Here is a 17,655-nt window from a genome sequence, read left to right as displayed (position 1 = left end):
TATCAAGGAAAATGGTTCTGAGAAACTATTTCAAATATCATGCATTCAGATCTTTTCTCTAGGATGACATTTTGTTTTCTGTATAAATAGAATTTGTTTTGAATGTTAAAGTCATGTGATGGATAGTTTAATACGTAGTGTAAAGATGTGTAAAATGTTTTAAAAATAAGCATTTAAAAATGTTTTAAAAATAGTTTTAAAAATAAACAGTGATAATGGATAGGTCAATTTTTCTCTGAAATATTGCATGAGGGGAAAAAAATGCAAGAACCCTTGAAAATAGACTTCTTTGTAGTGAAAACAACTGCAGAGTACCACTATTCTGTGCTTATTCTATGCTTGTCCAACTCTTTTTCACATCATGAACTGTATGTAGCCTGCCAGGCTCCTCTGTCCATGGGATTTTGCAGGCAAGAATACTGGGTGGGTTGCCACGCCCTCCCTCCTTCAGGAGATCTTTCCGACCCAGGAATGGAACCCACGTCTCCTGCATTGCATATGGATTCTTTACCATCTGAGCCACCAGGGAGTCCTACTGCTGATTAGTTTAGGTGGGTTCTTAAATATAGGCATGAGATAAAGTTCTTGCTTAGTAGCTTTTCAAGAATAAATAAGTTTTAAAAAAGGCCACCAAAAATATATTGTTTTCAAAATAGGAAGCCCTATTTCAGCTAAAATTAGAACCTATTTAGATTTAAATGTTTTTTATAAAACAGAGCAGTGATTTGTAAAGTTTGTGTCAGATAATGCTTTAAATTTAAGACATTTCCCCCTTTCATTTTTAATTTCCTTTTATCCTTTTAACAGTAAAACCATGTAGACTCCATTTTCCCCAAAAATGGCAAATTCTAGTGGCATTCCTGTAAATTACCAGCCTTGCCCTTTAAATTACGTGTGATAGCTTTTGACTTGGCTCTTTCTTAGTAACATTTTTCTTGAAAAATTTACTAGTCCAGAATTGGTCCATGGCCATCATTTATAAAAGGTGTTTATTGTTTCTGAATAATAGTCACTGTGTGATGTGTATCAAAATCTGAAGAAAATTGATGAACATTTAAAAAATTAAATTCTTTTCTATAATCTACATTCTTCCACATGATCAGTTATGTGACAAGTTTTAAAATAATCTTTTAAATGTTTTCCGTAACAACTGATAAAAAGAAGTACATGAAAAACGTCATCCTGTGGTTTTAGGTGTTTAGTATTAGCTTAATATTTAGGTAAACTTCTTAGTAATGCTTCAGATTGAAAGCTGAAAACTGTGCCACAAAATGGATATGAAAACGATGGAGAAGACTCAGTACTTGGAGCCTACAAAGGTAAGTAAGATGCAGTCCATATATGTTCATAAGGGTTATCTGCACAGTAAACAGGTTTTGCTTTTGCTTAGATTTGTATCATTTACACAAAGATACTCAAGGATTTCCCATCTTCTGGTGCTTGAAATGCTTATGTAGTCATAACTGGGTATTTACACATGAAAAAAAAGAGCAGCCTTCACCTTGCCTTTCCTTCCCTTTGTTAGGTTCCATCTGCTCAAATCCCTTTCCATAATATTTCAGTTGTTTTTTTTTTCCTATTTAACTATAATGATTATTTGGTGTTTGATCCTAAATGCTGTACTGTAGAGATTTATTTGCAAGGAATAAAAGGGTATTTTTATGTTTTTAATGGAAAAGTTTGAATTAATTGAGAAAACATGCATTTTAATGAGGTTGAGCGGTAGAGTTTTAAAGATCAGACTCTTTTAGGTTTTAATTACACCACTTGCACTTATCCTGTGTACTGTAATAGGAGTTTCAAACATTAAAACCCACTTTGCAGTGTCATCTAAATTAGTCAGCTCATTGTTCTTGCCATACTCTATCACTAAGCTAAGTAATATTTGTAATTATATTGGTATAAATCTAGGACTTCCCGTCAGACTTAATTATAATTTCAGCACTTAGCCGGGATGGGTTAGTAACCTTTCCCATGGAGGACACTAGAATGCACTAATGCATTTAGCCTATCAATTAGTGTCTGTTTTACATTTGTTCATTATTATTATCCTCTAGTAAATCAGGAAGCATTTATTAACCCCCTACTAAATACTTGGTGCTGTGCCTCAGACTGTGGGGCACTGAGTTCCTGCTGATCCCAAAGGCTTTCCTCTTTCGGTGATATAAGACTTAATGAGTGAGATAATAGTGAGCTTTGTAAGGATAGAGGGAAGGAAAGTAACCTTTATCATCCAGGTAATTGATAGGCACTTTACACGTGTTCTCATTTAATCCTTTCAACATCTTTTGTTCTGCTGAAGGTCATACTATTCCTATTAAATTTAGCCCGTTTGTTTAATTTTTCTTTGACTTTTCCGATTGGATGTGTTTTTTCCATCTTTACTGTAGTAAAAATTGGATGGGGGCAAACATGAAAAAGCAAATGGCTAATGAGTCAATTTCCATTTCATAGTTGGAATTCACACACAATTGACATTTATACATAACATTCTTTTTTTTTAATACGTAACATTCTTAGTTTAAAAAAAACACAAATCTCATTATTTTCTTTCATAATAAAGTTATAATAGAACCTTTAGATACTATTTTATACCTAATGCCTATGAAAAGGATCTATGTTTAATGCTGCTAGCTTTAATAATGAATTCTTCACATGAAGATAAAGATTGATACTCTTCTCAGATCTTTAGATATAAAATTTATCCTGGATTTTAAAAGATTTTAACAATAAATGTTTTCGAAGTTCAAAATTTTAAAATATTTAGTAACTCAAGGTCTTTACTGTTAAGCGCACGGAACCTTTTAGCATTTTGTGGTTCTTGAATTGATCTGTGTGACTAAGACACGCTGTTCTTTATCTTTGTTTTTTAAAAAGCACTTTTTGTATTCAGAGAGTTAAACAGCATATTTTCTTGTATTCAGAAGGATGGTCTAGTAGTCATTTGACATTTACCATTGCTTTTGAATACAAATAAAATCCAAGTGGTTTATAAAAAGAGGACACTGACTATTTCTATTGATGATTTAAATTAAACATCTGGTTATTATTTCTCCTGTACTCTCTCTGACTGGAAGTTTGTTGGAATGTTTACTTGTATTTGATATAATTGTTTTGCTATTTCACATGCAATTTGGTCTTCACTGTTTTATTTTTTTTTTCTTTTTATGTTTGGTATAGAGTCCAGAAGCTGCATGACTTTTTAAAAGAACTAAATGGTTCTTACCTAGCTAGAGACGTATTCTTTGAATTTGCAGTTTAAAACAAAATTGAATGTATTGACTCTGTTGAACACAGATAGGACACTTTCTTTAAGGAGTAATTTGCTGCATGAGTCTTATATTTATGTAAAGGGAGCTGTTGCATCAGTGAACATCCTAAAATTTAAGGAGTTTTAAATCTGAGATTGTTGTGACCAGTTTCTTTTAAGTATAAAATAACATTTGCAATATGTTACTGTTTCTCTTTATATGTACTAGTGTTTAGAATAGTAACTATAAATGTTTTCTCATTAAATAGACTTTTAAATAACAACATTTTAAAATTGCAAATTGGCGAGCCAGAGTTGAGTCCAGTCCACAAAGCTGTTTTGTTTGGCCCATACAGTATTTAAAAAATTGAGTAAGTTGCCAACTTTAAAAAATTGGGTCCTTCACATAAAAATCTGAATTTGGGCCTTCTTTTGGGAAAGTTGCAGATCTAGCAACACTGGACCCACATTTTCTCATGGCAGCGATCTTTCCAGGATGAGTAATGGGCTTTTCTCATCGGCCATTCTTCAATTTCTCCATTATTCTCACCCAGCATGATCTAGTTTATAATATCCACCTGTCCCCACCTAGTCTACAAATTGAATTCTCCCTTATTGAAATTCAGAATATAAAGATTTTTAGGTAAGGATTTCTCATTTTAAATCAAATAGTTCTTTTTAAATTGAGTCTGATAAAATATATTAACAGATAATAGAGAGTTAATTAGTTTCCCTAAATTAGTTCTTTCTTATTTCAGACCTCAGAACTTTGGCCAACAGGTTGAAGTTACAGAGGGAGACAGAATTCAGCTTAAAATAAGTTAAAACCTTGGTTTTCATTGACTGCCTTCCAAAATAGAGAACTCATTCCCACTGACAGTTCTAACAGGGGTGTTACAGTTTCCCGAATAACAGAGTTGAATTAGTATACTAAACTACCTCCAACTTCAAGTCTGTGATTCAAAGTGAATTTATTTGCAGTGCTTAGTATTTGATTCACGATTCCTTTGTTTATAAAATTTAGAAAAGCCTTAAGACTTTTCTTTTCTTTCTCTTTTTCTCTTCTCTTTTTCCGCACAGAGCCCTTTTTAGTCTTTTAGGCACTCTGAGATTGAAGTCGTGGAGTGACAGATTACTCTACCGCCCCTTTCAGGGAGACTGACAGCACCCTGGCTCATGTAAAACTCAATGAGGCTTTCTATAAAGATTTTTCTAACTCCCTTGATCTTCTCTGGATGTTTATTCTGTTTCTTCTTTCAAATTTCCGTTGATTCAATAAAAAACGGTGACATTTAGAAATAAAGTTCAGAGAGGATTTGAGCAGGTGTTGGCGATATAAAATATTTGCTGAGTGCCCATTGTGTTTTATTTCCAAGAATTGTTTTGTGAACATATGCTATATATTGTTTTTATAAGTGTTCGAGGACTGGATGGATAATCTACCATCTTCCTGTGAATGTCATGTCACAGTGGACTTAGAATTTTATTTCATTTCAATCCCCTAATATTACTTAATTCTCCTAGAGACAGAGGTTTAAAGATTGCCCAAGCGGGGGACAAACCTATCCATTAAAATCCAGCAGGCATAGTTGAATTTGAGTCGGAGAATGTTTTGTTTTCTATTAAAGTTAAGTGGTCTGGAGGAGAGAAATACTTTTCACCTTGGAGTACTAAGTGTGAAGTTTGAACAGTTTTCTCCTATAAAAGCACGAAAACTTGGAAATCGAGAGGCAGTAAAAACAGCGCTGCCCATCAAAGTGGCTCCGTGGTGGCCTTCAGAGACTGTGGAGCCTGCAGAGACTGCAGAGGAGTCTGTCTGCATACCTTTGGTGCCTAATAATGTGGCTGGGCTGGTTGGGTGGACTTTTACTAAAACTGAATTTTATTTATTTCTCTAATTTTACTGCGTAGTTTTGAGTATGTTCTGTATGTATTCAGATTTTTTTAAATGAATAACTGTATTTTACTGACTTCCGGGAGAACTGCAGGGAGAGAACTGAGTGTTTCTGAGCTGGTGACACTTGTTTGAAGCTGGCTTAGATTTGACCCTCTCTTTTATAGTCACGGTTACTTGTAAGGCCATCCCTAGGAGAATAGAATGATGCTGGGGTGAGTGTTCTTCCAGTCCCCTTTGCATGCGTGTGTGTTGAGTCACCTCAGTCGTGACCGGCTCTTTGTGACCCCGTGGACTGTAGCCTGCCAGTCTCCTCTGTCCATGGGACTCTCCAGGAAAGAATCCTGGAGAGGGCTGCCATGCCCTCCTCCAGGGGATCTTCCCGACCCAGGGATCTAACCCACGTCTCTTATGTCTCGTGCGTTGGCAAGTGGGTTCTTTACTAGTGGTGTCACCTGACAAGCCCTCAGGTCCCCTGACCATCTTTGAAAATGAGGCCTCTGGTGTCCTATCCATTAGACCCTCTCTTTACAACCACGCTTGTTTTCTGTGGTGCTGCTAAAGTTGAAGGGTATGACACTTTCTCTCCTTTGTTTCTGAACCAGGGTTAATAATAGCAGGTAGTGACAGCTGCCGTTTACTGCTGTCTGTGCCGCACAGTGTGCAAAGTGTTCACACCTGTGTTTCATTTAACCTCTGCGGCCCTGAGGAAGAAACTAGCCTCACTTAAACGAAGGGACTAAGGTCCAGGAAGATTAGACCACTCTCGACTCCTAACTGGTGGAAACAGACTTGGAGCCCATTTTTCTGCCTCCAAAGCCCCAGCTCTGACCACGAGGGGCGCCCTGCCTGCCTCAGGCCTCCTGCCCTGTGTCCTGGTTTGCTTAGGCCAGTCTCCACCCCTCCCCATGGTTTTGGGGGGTTGTCAGGTTCCTGTTCATGCTGCTGCTGCCCCTTCTGCGATCCGCATGTCCTGCTTTGGATGGCAACTTCTGTGGTCATCCTATCTTCAGGCTATGCTTGATCTTTCTGAACATCAGTAGAGTGTTCCCTTTTCTTTTCCTTATGGGATATCTGAGAAGTTAGAGTTTTGGATAAAACCTGTTGTTGTTCAGTCTTTCAGTCACGTCCTTCTCTTTGTGCCCATGGACGGCAGCCCGCCAGGCTTCCCTGTCCATCACCATCTCCCAGAGTTTGCTCAAACTCATGTTCGTTGAGTCGGTGATGCCATCCAACCAATTCATCCTGTCACCCCCTTCTCCTCCTGACCTCATGGGAGCTCACTGTGTTTTTCAGTGAGTCGGCTCTTCGCATCAGGTGGCCAAAGGAATGGATTTTCTGCTTCCAGTGAATATTCAGGGTTGATTTCCTTTAGGATTGACTGACTTGATCTCCTTGTTGTCAAGGGACTTTCAAAGAGTCTTCTCCAGCATGACAGTTTGAAAGCATCAATTCTGACGTGCTCAGCCTTCTTTATGTTCCAACTCTCACAACCATACATGACGACTGGAAAAGCCATAGTTTTGAATATACAGACCTGTGTTGGCAAGTGATGGCTCTCCTTTTTAATACACTCTCTAGGTTTGTCATCAGATCAGATCACTCACTCAGTCGTGTCCAACTCTTTGCGACCCCATGAATCACAGCACGCCAGGCCTCCCTGTCCATCACCAACTCCCGGAGTTCACTCAGACTCACGTCCATCGAATCAGTGATGCCATCCAGCCATCTCATCCTCTGTCGTCCCCTTCTCCTCCTGCCCCCAATCCCTCCCAGCATCAGAGTCTTTTCCAATGAGTCGACTCTTTGCATGAGGTGGCCAAAGTATTGGAGTTTCAGCTTTAGCATCATTCCTTCCAAAGAAATCCCAGGGCTGATCTCCTTCAGAATGGACTGGTTGGCTCTCCTTGCAGTCCAAGGGACTCTCAAGAGTCTTCTCCAACACCACAGTTCAAAAGCATCAATTCTTCGGCGTTCAGCCTTCTTCACAGTCCAACCCTCACATCCATACGTGACCACAGGAAAAACCTTAGCCTTGATTAGACGGACCTTTGTTGGCAAAGTAATGTCTCTGCTTTTCAATATGCTATCTAGGTTGGTCATAACTTTCCTTCCAAGGAGGAAGTGTCTTTTAATTTCATGGCTGCAGTCACCATCTGTAGTGATTTTGGAGCCCAGAAAAATAAAGTCTGACACTGTTTCCACTGTTTCCCCATCTATTTCCCATGAAATGGTGGGACCGGATGCCATGATCTTCGTTTTCTGAATGTTGAGCTTTAAGCCAAATTTTTCACTCTCCACTTTCACTTTCATCAAGAGGCTTTTTAGTTCCTCTTCACTTTCTGCCATAAGGGTGGTATTGTCTGCATATCTGAGGTTATTGATATTTGTCCCGGCAATCTTGATTCCAGCTTGTGTTTCTTCCAGTCCAGCGTTTCTCATGATGTACTCTGCATAGAAGTTAAATAAACAGGGTGACAATATATAGCCTTGACGTACTCCTTTTCCTATTTGGAACCAGTCTGTTGTTCCATGTCCAGTTCTAACTGTTGCTTCCTGACCTGCATACAAATTTCTCAAGAGGCAGATCAGGTGGTCTGGTATTCCCATCTCTTTCAGGATTTCCCACAGTAGATTGTGATCCACACAGTCAAAGGCTTTGGCATAGTCAATAAAGCAGAAATAGATGTTTTTCTGGAACTCTCTTGCTTTTTCCATGATCCAGCGGATGTTGGCAATTTGATCTCTGGTTCCTCTGCCTTTTCTAAAACCAGCTTGAACATCAGGAAGTTCACGGTTCACATATTGCTAAAGCCTGGCTTGGAGAATTTTGAGCGTTACTTTACTAGCGTGTGAGATGAGTGCAATTGTGTGGTAGTTTGAGCATTCTTTGGCATTGCCTTTCTTTGGGATTGGAATGAAAACTGACCTTTTCCAGTTTGTGGCCACTGCTGAGTTTTCCAAATTTTCTGGCATATTGAGTGCAGCACTTTCACAGCATCATCTTTCAGGATTTGAAAGAGCTCAACTGGAATTCCATCACCTCCAGTAGCTTTGTTCGTAGTGATGCTTTCTAAGGCCCACTTGACTTCACATTCCAGGATGTTTGGCTCTAGGTCAGTGATCACACCATTGTGATTATCTGGGTCATGAAGATCTGTTTTGTACAGTTCTTCTGTGTATTCTTGCCATCTCTTCTTAATATCTTCTGCTTCTGTTAGGTCCATACCATTTCTGTCCTTTATTGAGCCCATCTTTGCATGAAATGTTCCTTTGGTATCTCTGATTTTCTTGAAGAGATCCCTAGTCTTTCCCATTTTGTTGTTTTCCTCTGTTTCTTTGCATTGATCGCTGAGCAAGGCTTTCTTATCTCTTCTTGCTATTCTTTGGAACTCTGCATTCAGATGTTTGTATCTTTCCTTTTCTCCTTTGCTTTTCACTTCTCTTCTTTTCACAGCTCTTTGTAAGGCCTCCCCAGACAGCTGTTTTGCTTTTTTGCATTTCTTTTCCATGGGGATCGTCTTGATCCCTGTCTCCTGTACAATGTCACGAACCTCATTCCATAGTTCATCAGGCATTCTATCTATCAGATCTAGGCCCTTAAATCTATTTCTCACTTCCACTGTATAATCATAAGGGATTTGATCTAGGTCATACCTGAATGGTAGCTTTTCTCTAAGGAGCAAGCGTCTTAATTTCATGAGTACAGTCACCATCCGCAGTGATTTTGGAGCCCAAGAAAATAAAGTCACAATGTTTCCATTGTTTCCCCATTTACTTGACATGAAGTGATGGAACCAGATGGCATGATCGTAGTTTTCTGAATGTTGAGTTGTAAGCCAGCTTTTTCACCCTCCTTTTTCACCTTCATCAAGAAGCTCTTTAGTTCCTCTTCAAGTTCTGCCATAATGGTGGTGTCATTTGCTTCTCTGAGGTTATTGATTTTTCTCCTGGAAATCTCGATTCCAGTTTGTGATTCATCCAGCCTGGGATTTCTTATGATGTACTCTGCATATAAGTTAAATGAGCAGGGTGACAATATACAGCTGACATACTCCTTTCCTGATTTGGAACCAGTCTGTTGTTCCATGTCTGGTTCTAACTGTTGCTTCTTGACCTGTGCACAGATTTCGCAGGAGGCAGGTCAGGTGGTCTGGTATTCCCATCTCTTGAAGAATTTTCCATAGTTTGTTGTGATCCACACAGTGAAAGGCTTTAGTGTAGTCAATGAAGCAGAGGTTTTCTGGAACTCTCTTGCTTTTTCTATGATCCAGCAGATGTTGGCAATTTGATCTCTTGTTCCTCTGTCTTTCCTAAATCCAGCGTGTACATGTGGACGTTCTTGTACTGTTGGACCCTGGCTTGAAGGATTTTGAGCGTCACTTTGCTAGCATGTGAAATGCGTGCAATTGTGCAGTAGTCTGAGCATTCTTTGGCATTGCTTTTCTTTGGGATTGGAATGAAAACTGACCTTTTCCAGTCCTGTGGCCACTGTTGAGTTTTCCAAATTTGCTGGCATATTGAGTGCAGCACTTTCACAGCATCATCTTTTAGAATTTGAAATAGCTCAGCTGGAATTCCATCACCTCCACTAGCTTTGTTTGACTAAGACCTATAGATTTTAAACATCTAAATTTTGTAACAAAAACATTTTTTTCCCCCAACAATGCCATTTACAAATGCTCTTAATTTCTTCCTAATTTTATTGAGGAAAAGTAGAAAGTGTTGCTCATTTTTATGTCTAATATCACATCTGGCTCGTATTTGATACCAAAAAGAATTTCAAGATGAATTTAGAATAGATATTTACTTAAGCATGTGTTGATGCACATTTATTTTTGCAAATATTTTAGTTTCTATAGATGCTCTCTGTCAGTTGTAATAAATTAATCGTTGCAGAGTAAAGGAGAATACTAGGTGCTATATACTTGGAGTAAATATTACTGAGTTAAAAAGAAGGAAGTTAACTTCATTGAATGTTTTAGTACCTTTGGTAAAAAAATAACTGCCGTAACTAATCTGTACAGTATTATGTGATTTTTCAAATAGCTGATGATATTTTTCTATAGAACAGAAAGTTTCTCTGATGAAATGATGTGTGCATTTATCCTCAGATGAAATTCAAATTAAAGGTACTTTTTCATTGTTTGGTATGTAGTGATACTGGATATCAGTTCTGATATTGGTTTTTTGAGTAATTCTAATTATTGAATATCACTTACAGGAAATATTAATTAATATATAGCACTAAAGCATTTAACCTAGTACAGTTACTTGAAAGGAAAATCTGTATGAGATCATCTGTATCTTATCTGTGTCAGCCAGGTTTGATACTTAACTCCAGTTCTGAAGATGAGATGGAAGCTGGATTTGACGTAGATGAGTTTGTCTTATTGATTCTCCATGTTTGCATTATTTTGTCCTGTGGAATAATGTCAATTTTTATGACAGTTCCAACATACAGTGGTAATTTTTAATTTCTACTTTGGTTCCTAGTGAGTGATGATAATGTAAAAGTAAACATTTTTGTAAGTAATAATAATAGAGCTTTTATAGTATCATATTATTGGTATTCCTGGATGTGCTATTTAAATATTGTTACTGATTCTATGTTTTTAAGGCAATATAAAGATAAGTGAGTGTATATATTAAGCAGTTAGTTTGTGGGATTAAAAATCATGTTTTATATGTTATGAAATCAGAATTCATGATCAAATTATGGGAAAGGATGGACACAATTTATATGATGAAGAATGAACTGCTGTGCATTGGGAGGCTTCCTAACCTCAAACCCATTTTAAAATTGCCAACATTGAACAAAATCTTCATCTCTTGATGAAAATGATAATAGTTTATTGACTGTTCAAATATATGACTTCCTGCCCTGCCTCCCCTTCCCTGAGTAGTTGTCTTATTCTTAATCCCCAACCAGAAATGGTAATTAAAATAACTCACTGTTGTCAAAATTTTAAAATGTATGATAAATGAAGCCCAGTAAATAGTGAAAATATGAGAAAGGTGATTAAATCTGACAATTTCCTTGTAAAAGGCTTGAGATGATAAATATCTCCTGTGATTAGTTATTAATTTTGTGCAAGAGATTTTGCTTCAGCCTAAAATATTTTATGAACAGTGGCGTAAAGAAATATCTTAGAAGATAGGTACACACATGTTTAACCAGAGGAAAAATTGCTGGAACTTGACTGGTAATAATTAAAAATGGCAGACTTGACATGTATGTGCCTGGGCCATTTTCTGTATGATGGCCCTTTTAGAAATTAAAAAAGAAGACACGACGACATGAAGAATGACACAGTACTTTCAGCTTGAACCTTTTTGCCTCATGAAGACGGAAAGGTTTTATGTATCTCATTCCTCAACTGATAAAATATTTAATTTAAGGTTGTATAAAATAACTCCTTGCTGACTGAAGTTCAAAAGTTATTGAGACTTGTTTCATTAACAGTTCTAGTTGCACTGCGAATAATTTGCCTTAAAAAGAATGTGAATTCCTTTATTGTTAAAGAAAAGAGGAAATAATAATGGTGGTTGTAATGAGTGCTGTATCCCATCACTGTCGGCTGAATCCGTAGCCCGTTGGTCGACTGGCGGCAGACGACATTATGTGGCTGTGTGATGTTTTGCTCATGACTCTCTCCTTGTAAGGGGAACCTGCCTCTTTGTCTATGGCCCTCTGCCCCAACCTCAGCCCGCGGTACCTCGCATAGAACCCAGCTCAGAGGAGTAATTTAATGCCTGTGTGTTGAGGGAATTATAAATGCTGCTTTTGTAGGATGTATAAGTTTGTTTTTAAATTTGGCTTGAGCTCTGGTTAAAATCCAGGCAGTTGGCTCTCATGTCCTATTTTCCCCAGGCTTTATTTATTTCTGAATTAAATTGGTACTTACTAAAGTAAGGGCTCCTGTCCTCGTCTGGACTCAGGTAGAGCTTGCTTTCTGTAGTGCATACTTCCTGTCTGGAAGCGGTAGCTCCGCTTCTTGGACGGTGTGCTCTGTGCTTAGTCTCTCAGTCATGGCCGACTCTTTGCAGGCTCCTCTGTCCACGGGGATTCTCCAGGCAAGAATACTGGAGTGGGTTGCCGTGCCCTCCTCATAGGTTTTAATGTTGAATCATTGGCTTCTGTCTTTTGAATAGAATCTTTGGAATACTTTTAAATGAAGACCCAGTAACTGCTCTTCATATGTAATGATATCTTGTATTAATTGAAAAGAGGCAGAGGAGACAGGTACAGCATTTTTTTCTGTTTCTTGGTGAGAAGAGTATGGCTGTATGAGAAAATTGTTGCAAGTTTTTTCTTAATTCTTCCCGTAGCACTTTTGAGTGCTGCTATTTAAGTGTATGTTTAATATTTGGTTAATTGTTAGTATGAACCTAAGCATACTCATTAAGGGCAGGTTCACATTAGAACAATTATCTGGTTAATTGCTCTGGTGCAAAAATAGGCTAAAAAATCATCAGAACATCAACTTGTGAAAGCACTGGCAGGAGTTGCAAAACCACCAGGCATCCCTACTGCAAATCACATCAGCAAAGCAATTAATTTAGGCTAATTGCTTTTCTGTTTGTTCAAGATGCACTTTGGAACTGTCTTTTGAAATCATGGCAGTTAAGATTAGTAAGCAATATAACGACAGAATGTTAGAATTGCCACTATTTTTCAAAAATGGTGACTATTCCATATGAGCCTATATTGTAGATCTGTCACTCAGGTAGGACTTTGAGATAATTAAAGCAAAATTGGAATATGTTAGACACACAAGATTTCCTTTAAAAATAAATTGAGTAGATTATCTTTCCCGAATGGTAGCACAGGGTTATCTGTAATCTGTAATTATCGAGTCAAATTATCTAGTTTCAGTAATGCCCACTAAGGAGGCTTGTTCACATAGGAGGAATGTCCCTAACTACCAAAGATGGCATTGGCTGATGGCATTTTCTCTAGACAGATGTGTATTTGGCTTCTTGCATGGCTTCTCATAACGTAATCAGGATTTTTGAATGTCTTAAAAACCAGATTAGGCATCCCTCTGTTTTTAAAGTTTTCCTTTATTGAGTATTATAATTTTGGCAGCACCAATTTGTCTAAAATTGAAAACGACTTGAGTTTCCAACTGTTTCTTTATGAAGCCATGTTGTAAGTGAACCTCTGCTAAAAAAAATGTCAAGTTTAGGAAATTAACCATTCCCCAAACTGCTTCTCTGTTCACCATATTGTCAAACAGCAAGTAGCTATTTCCTTCATTTCTCTCCTTCCTTAAGGAGCAGTTCTTATCACACAGTGTGTTTAGTGGCATATCCTGCCCCATGAAATTACCCGAAGCAGATTGTATTGTATTGTATTAAGGACTGTGGCTCTTGAAATGAATCTTTTAGAGACATTCATGTTAAAGGAAGTTTTGGTAGCATTTATCATTTAGTGACTTTCTGTAGCTGTGACAAAAAATTTAGAAAGATAGTCATTAAAATGAGATTTGATACAATAAATTAAACTTCAAGTTTTGCTTTGGCATTCTACTTTTTGCTTGTTAGTGGCTCTAAAAATCTTGTTCTTTATTTCTGCTTAAATCTGTATGACTAGATCTCTAAAGCCTCGCTGATGAACTATAGACAAAATTATTTTTCTCTAGTGATCATTTTCATGGAGAAAAACAAAAGGATATTTAGTTTTTACAATGATATGTTTTTCTTTACTTTTTAAAATAAAAAGTCATAGTTTCTAGAAGTACAGCATACTGATCCAGATTTCTTGGTGATTCTATTCATTGTGAATTGTTTGACTAGAAAGCTACATGCTGAAGGTTAAAATATCAAATCAGATGAAAATAAATATACTGATTAGATTAAATAGAAAAATGTGGAGGACTCTTAGAACATAGAAAAACAAAGAAATCTAAATGATGATATCAGTCACCAGGTCTGGATGCTGGTCTTCTTTTAAGTCTGTCATTGAAGCGACAGAACAGTATTCTCTAGATTGGGGGGAACTCAAGCTAGTTCTTCTTTTTGGTTTTAAGACATGAATTCTGCAGTTATTTATAGTTGAAAGGTGGCATAGGTGTTACAAAAGTTGTCAGTATTTCGCAGGCTTTAGAAGATCGCAAACTGTAGCCACACACTTGGCCCACGGCTGTGTGCAGGCCTGTGTGCACTAGGGTGTAGCTATCCTACATCAAGAGGGCGTCTTTCCCTAGCCCCTCGAACCTGCCCTGGCTTTGTGACTTGCTCTAACTAAGAGGATGCAGTGGAAATTTTGTGGGAGGCCTTCAAAGGTTTGGCTTCAGGAGGCCTTGCAACTTTTGTTCTTGCCTTTCTGGAAGCTGCCCCACCTGAGGAAGCCCAGAGTTGTCTCTCTGGGAATGGGAGATCACCTGGAGATGGAGGTCTAGCCGGGGTCATCTGTCAGACATGTCCGTGAGGCCGGGTCAGACCATCCAGCCTCACTTTGCAGAACTTTGGATCCCTGCAGCCCTGTGAATAAAACCAGCAGGCCTGCACCGCTGAGCCCGGTCCAAGTTGTTGGTCCAGGGACCTGTGAGCAGATAAGGGTGGTTGTTAAGCTACGAAGTGTTGGTGTGGTTTCTTACTCAGACAGTGATTTTGTAGCTGATCTATGTTGAAATTTTATAGTAAGTTGCCCAGAGTGTTTTATTCATTACCCTATTTAATTATCACATCAACTCTGTGACATAGGGATCACTGCATGCGTGTGTGCTAAGTCAGTTCAGTTATGTCTGACTCTTTGCGACCCCTATGGACTGTAGGCCACGAGGCTTCTCTGTCCATGGGATTCTCCAGGCAAGAATACTGGAGTGGGTTGCCATTTCCTTCTTCAAAGGATCTGAGCCACCGGGGGAAGCCCTATAGGTATCATTATACTCTATTTTATAGATGAAGTTAAAAAAAAAAAGACTCAGAAAGGTAAAGGATCTTGTGGACAATCACAGCTAGTAAGTACAGTCAGGACTGAATGCAGATTTCCCTGACCTCAGTCCCGTCTACCAAACTTCTCACGAAAGCTTATTCCAAGTTTTAAAATACATTCAGTTGCAATAAGCAGTTAAACCTACCAGTAGAGTCTGTTGAATGTAAGTGCTAGCTAAATTGCATTGTAATAAAATAAATATCATTGATTAAATAAAATTAGAATAAAATAACATCCATTTGAAGTTTCTAGTGTTACTGTTTAATTTTGAGTATTCACCTAAAAAATGCAAGGGGAAAAAGTCAGGTCTTCTGAAAGGTATAGTGTGGATACAAACTTAAAAGTACATAAGTAAAGGGCCTTGATTTTAGATATATTTAAAACAGTTTTCCGTGTTTCATATTATTCAGAATAGAACCTTTTCTACCCTATTGTCAAGTTAGGGAGAAGTGGAAAGAAGGAGTCCACCTCTTAGAAGAATTATGGCTGAAACTTAATCACTGTTACATTTGTCTTTAACATCTGTGCTTTTTAATAATAAATCTTGTAAGGACATAACTTCTATGGCATATAGTCAATAATGGTACTAACACCTATGACAAAAATACCACAAAAAATTCCACAAACAGAAGTGAACGTCTTTTCATGTTTTAAACACTTTTACGTTTAATTTTAAGTCTCACCTTAAAGACCATGCATCAGTAAACTAGTTGAGGCTAGTAGGTGGTTTTGATATGTATACCATAGCTCATCTTACCATTTACTACAGCAGCACACTAATCAAACCTGCCTCGGGGTTTTATTGCCTGTTAAATAAAGCCTGGAAACATTTCCCTCCGTGATTTATTATGGTATTTTGAGAAGTTGTTTCATTTGGGAAATAGAATTTCCATTTGTTTTCCTTTTAACTTGAATTTAAACTCAGTTCTTATTTTTGGTTTTGATTAATCTTTTTTTTTTCAATAGCAAGTTACCAATATGTTTTAGTATTTTGATGTTTTGTTGTGTTACACACACAGAGAGAGATTAATATTTTGTGTGAATATGTACCTGTAGAATCTCACATTTGGAGAGAGAGTAGGTTGAATTTTTTTCTTTTAGTTTTAATTTATATTCAGATGGATTGTAAATTTCTTAGAATGTGACATTGATAACCACATAGGAATTAAAACTGTATCTGAGAATTTTGTCTTTTCCGTAGTCCTGGGCTTCTGACCAGAAGTTTAGTAAATGTGTGTTGATTGATTACATGGCAATACAAATAAACCCAGTGAGCATGAGCTAGTGTTCAAGGTGAAAGAAAAAGAAAGTAAACTGTTCATATTGGTCAAGAAATAGAGCAAATCAAAATAAGTCAGTCAAAATAGTCAAGTTCATGTAATGAGTGTAGACTTAGCCTTTAAAAATGCTTTATAAATGTAATTGAAAAGTTAAAGAGGCACAAACTGACTTCTCTAACAGAGTGGTGGTTTATGAGAGAGGTTCATGGATACGGTTTTAGTGTGACAACATGTTAACCTTGCTGAGTTAACAATACTGAGTGAAGGCAAGGGGAGAGAAACCTGAAAGAAACATGATATCCTTGCGGCAGCAATTTATTTGGAACAGGGACAACAAAATATGTCATGACAATGCCCTGGCTTTCATCATTAAACTTAGTAAGGAATTTAAAAATGAGACGAAACAGAAGAGTTTTCTGTAACACTTTTTTCCTGCAGATTTATAGACATTTATTTGTTGGATAAGTATCTTCAAAGAAATACATATTACTTATCATACGGTTAATATTTTGCATACTGTGTTCTTATTGGAATTACCAGTGTTTAATAATTTGTAGCTTTATATAGTTGTCCATCTTCTTCTTGTTCCCAAGATTTTTCTTTTACAAATTTATTCCCAGTACCAAGACAGCATTGTTAGGTTATAGAGGAGTTTTTTTTTTTTTTTTTTTGGTGATGGCTTTTGGCATTTGTCTCCAAGTACAAATGTAACAAATAACAGTGAAGCTTGTTAGAGGGGGAGAAGTATGAGGTATCGCCGGGCAGGCTCCGACAGATGTTTAGATATCCGCACGGGCACTGCGGCTGCTTGATGCTGGCTTCCTGTTTTGAAATGTAGCTGTTTTAAAAGAGACAAGGTCAGCATAACTTGACACTCCTGTTGCTGCCTGTGTGCTTTCCCCACTGACAGTATCTTTCTAGAGCTGCATTTGAATGGTCACTAACTGCCCCTGTCAGTTGTATCTTACATTTCAGTCCTCTAAATAGGTTGTGTATGCACACTGTTCTCAGGTAAAAGAACTGAGTTTGTGGTGATCCACACTGGTGAGCTTGCCAGTACACGTGGGGGAGACCATGGAATAGTGAGTAATTCAAGGTAGCAGGAAATCCTAACATGTGCTCTCCATGTTTTTAGTATTAATTGGCATTGATTTCATTTCATTGTTGGGAGGATAGTGTCCTGTAAGCATTTAGGTGGAACAAAACTTCTAGGTTTAAACCTGGACTGATAATCTTCAGAGCAATTCATCCTCAGGCAGGTAATCAAAAATATGCACGCTATTTTGAA

General features: G+C 37.6%; 1 protein-coding gene across 1 annotated transcript in view; it reads left to right on the top strand.

Moving 5' to 3' along the window:
- FBXL17 (F-box and leucine rich repeat protein 17) overlaps positions 1-17,655 on the top strand; it is a 527,341-nt gene that overhangs the window by 184,160 nt on the left and 325,526 nt on the right.

This window comes from Bos mutus, chromosome 7 (assembly GCF_027580195.1).
Source record: "Bos mutus isolate GX-2022 chromosome 7, NWIPB_WYAK_1.1, whole genome shotgun sequence".
Taxonomy (NCBI): Eukaryota; Metazoa; Chordata; class Mammalia; order Artiodactyla; family Bovidae; genus Bos; species Bos mutus.
The sequence above is the reverse complement of the archived record's forward strand: the minus strand, read 5'-3'. Positions and strand labels throughout refer to the sequence as shown.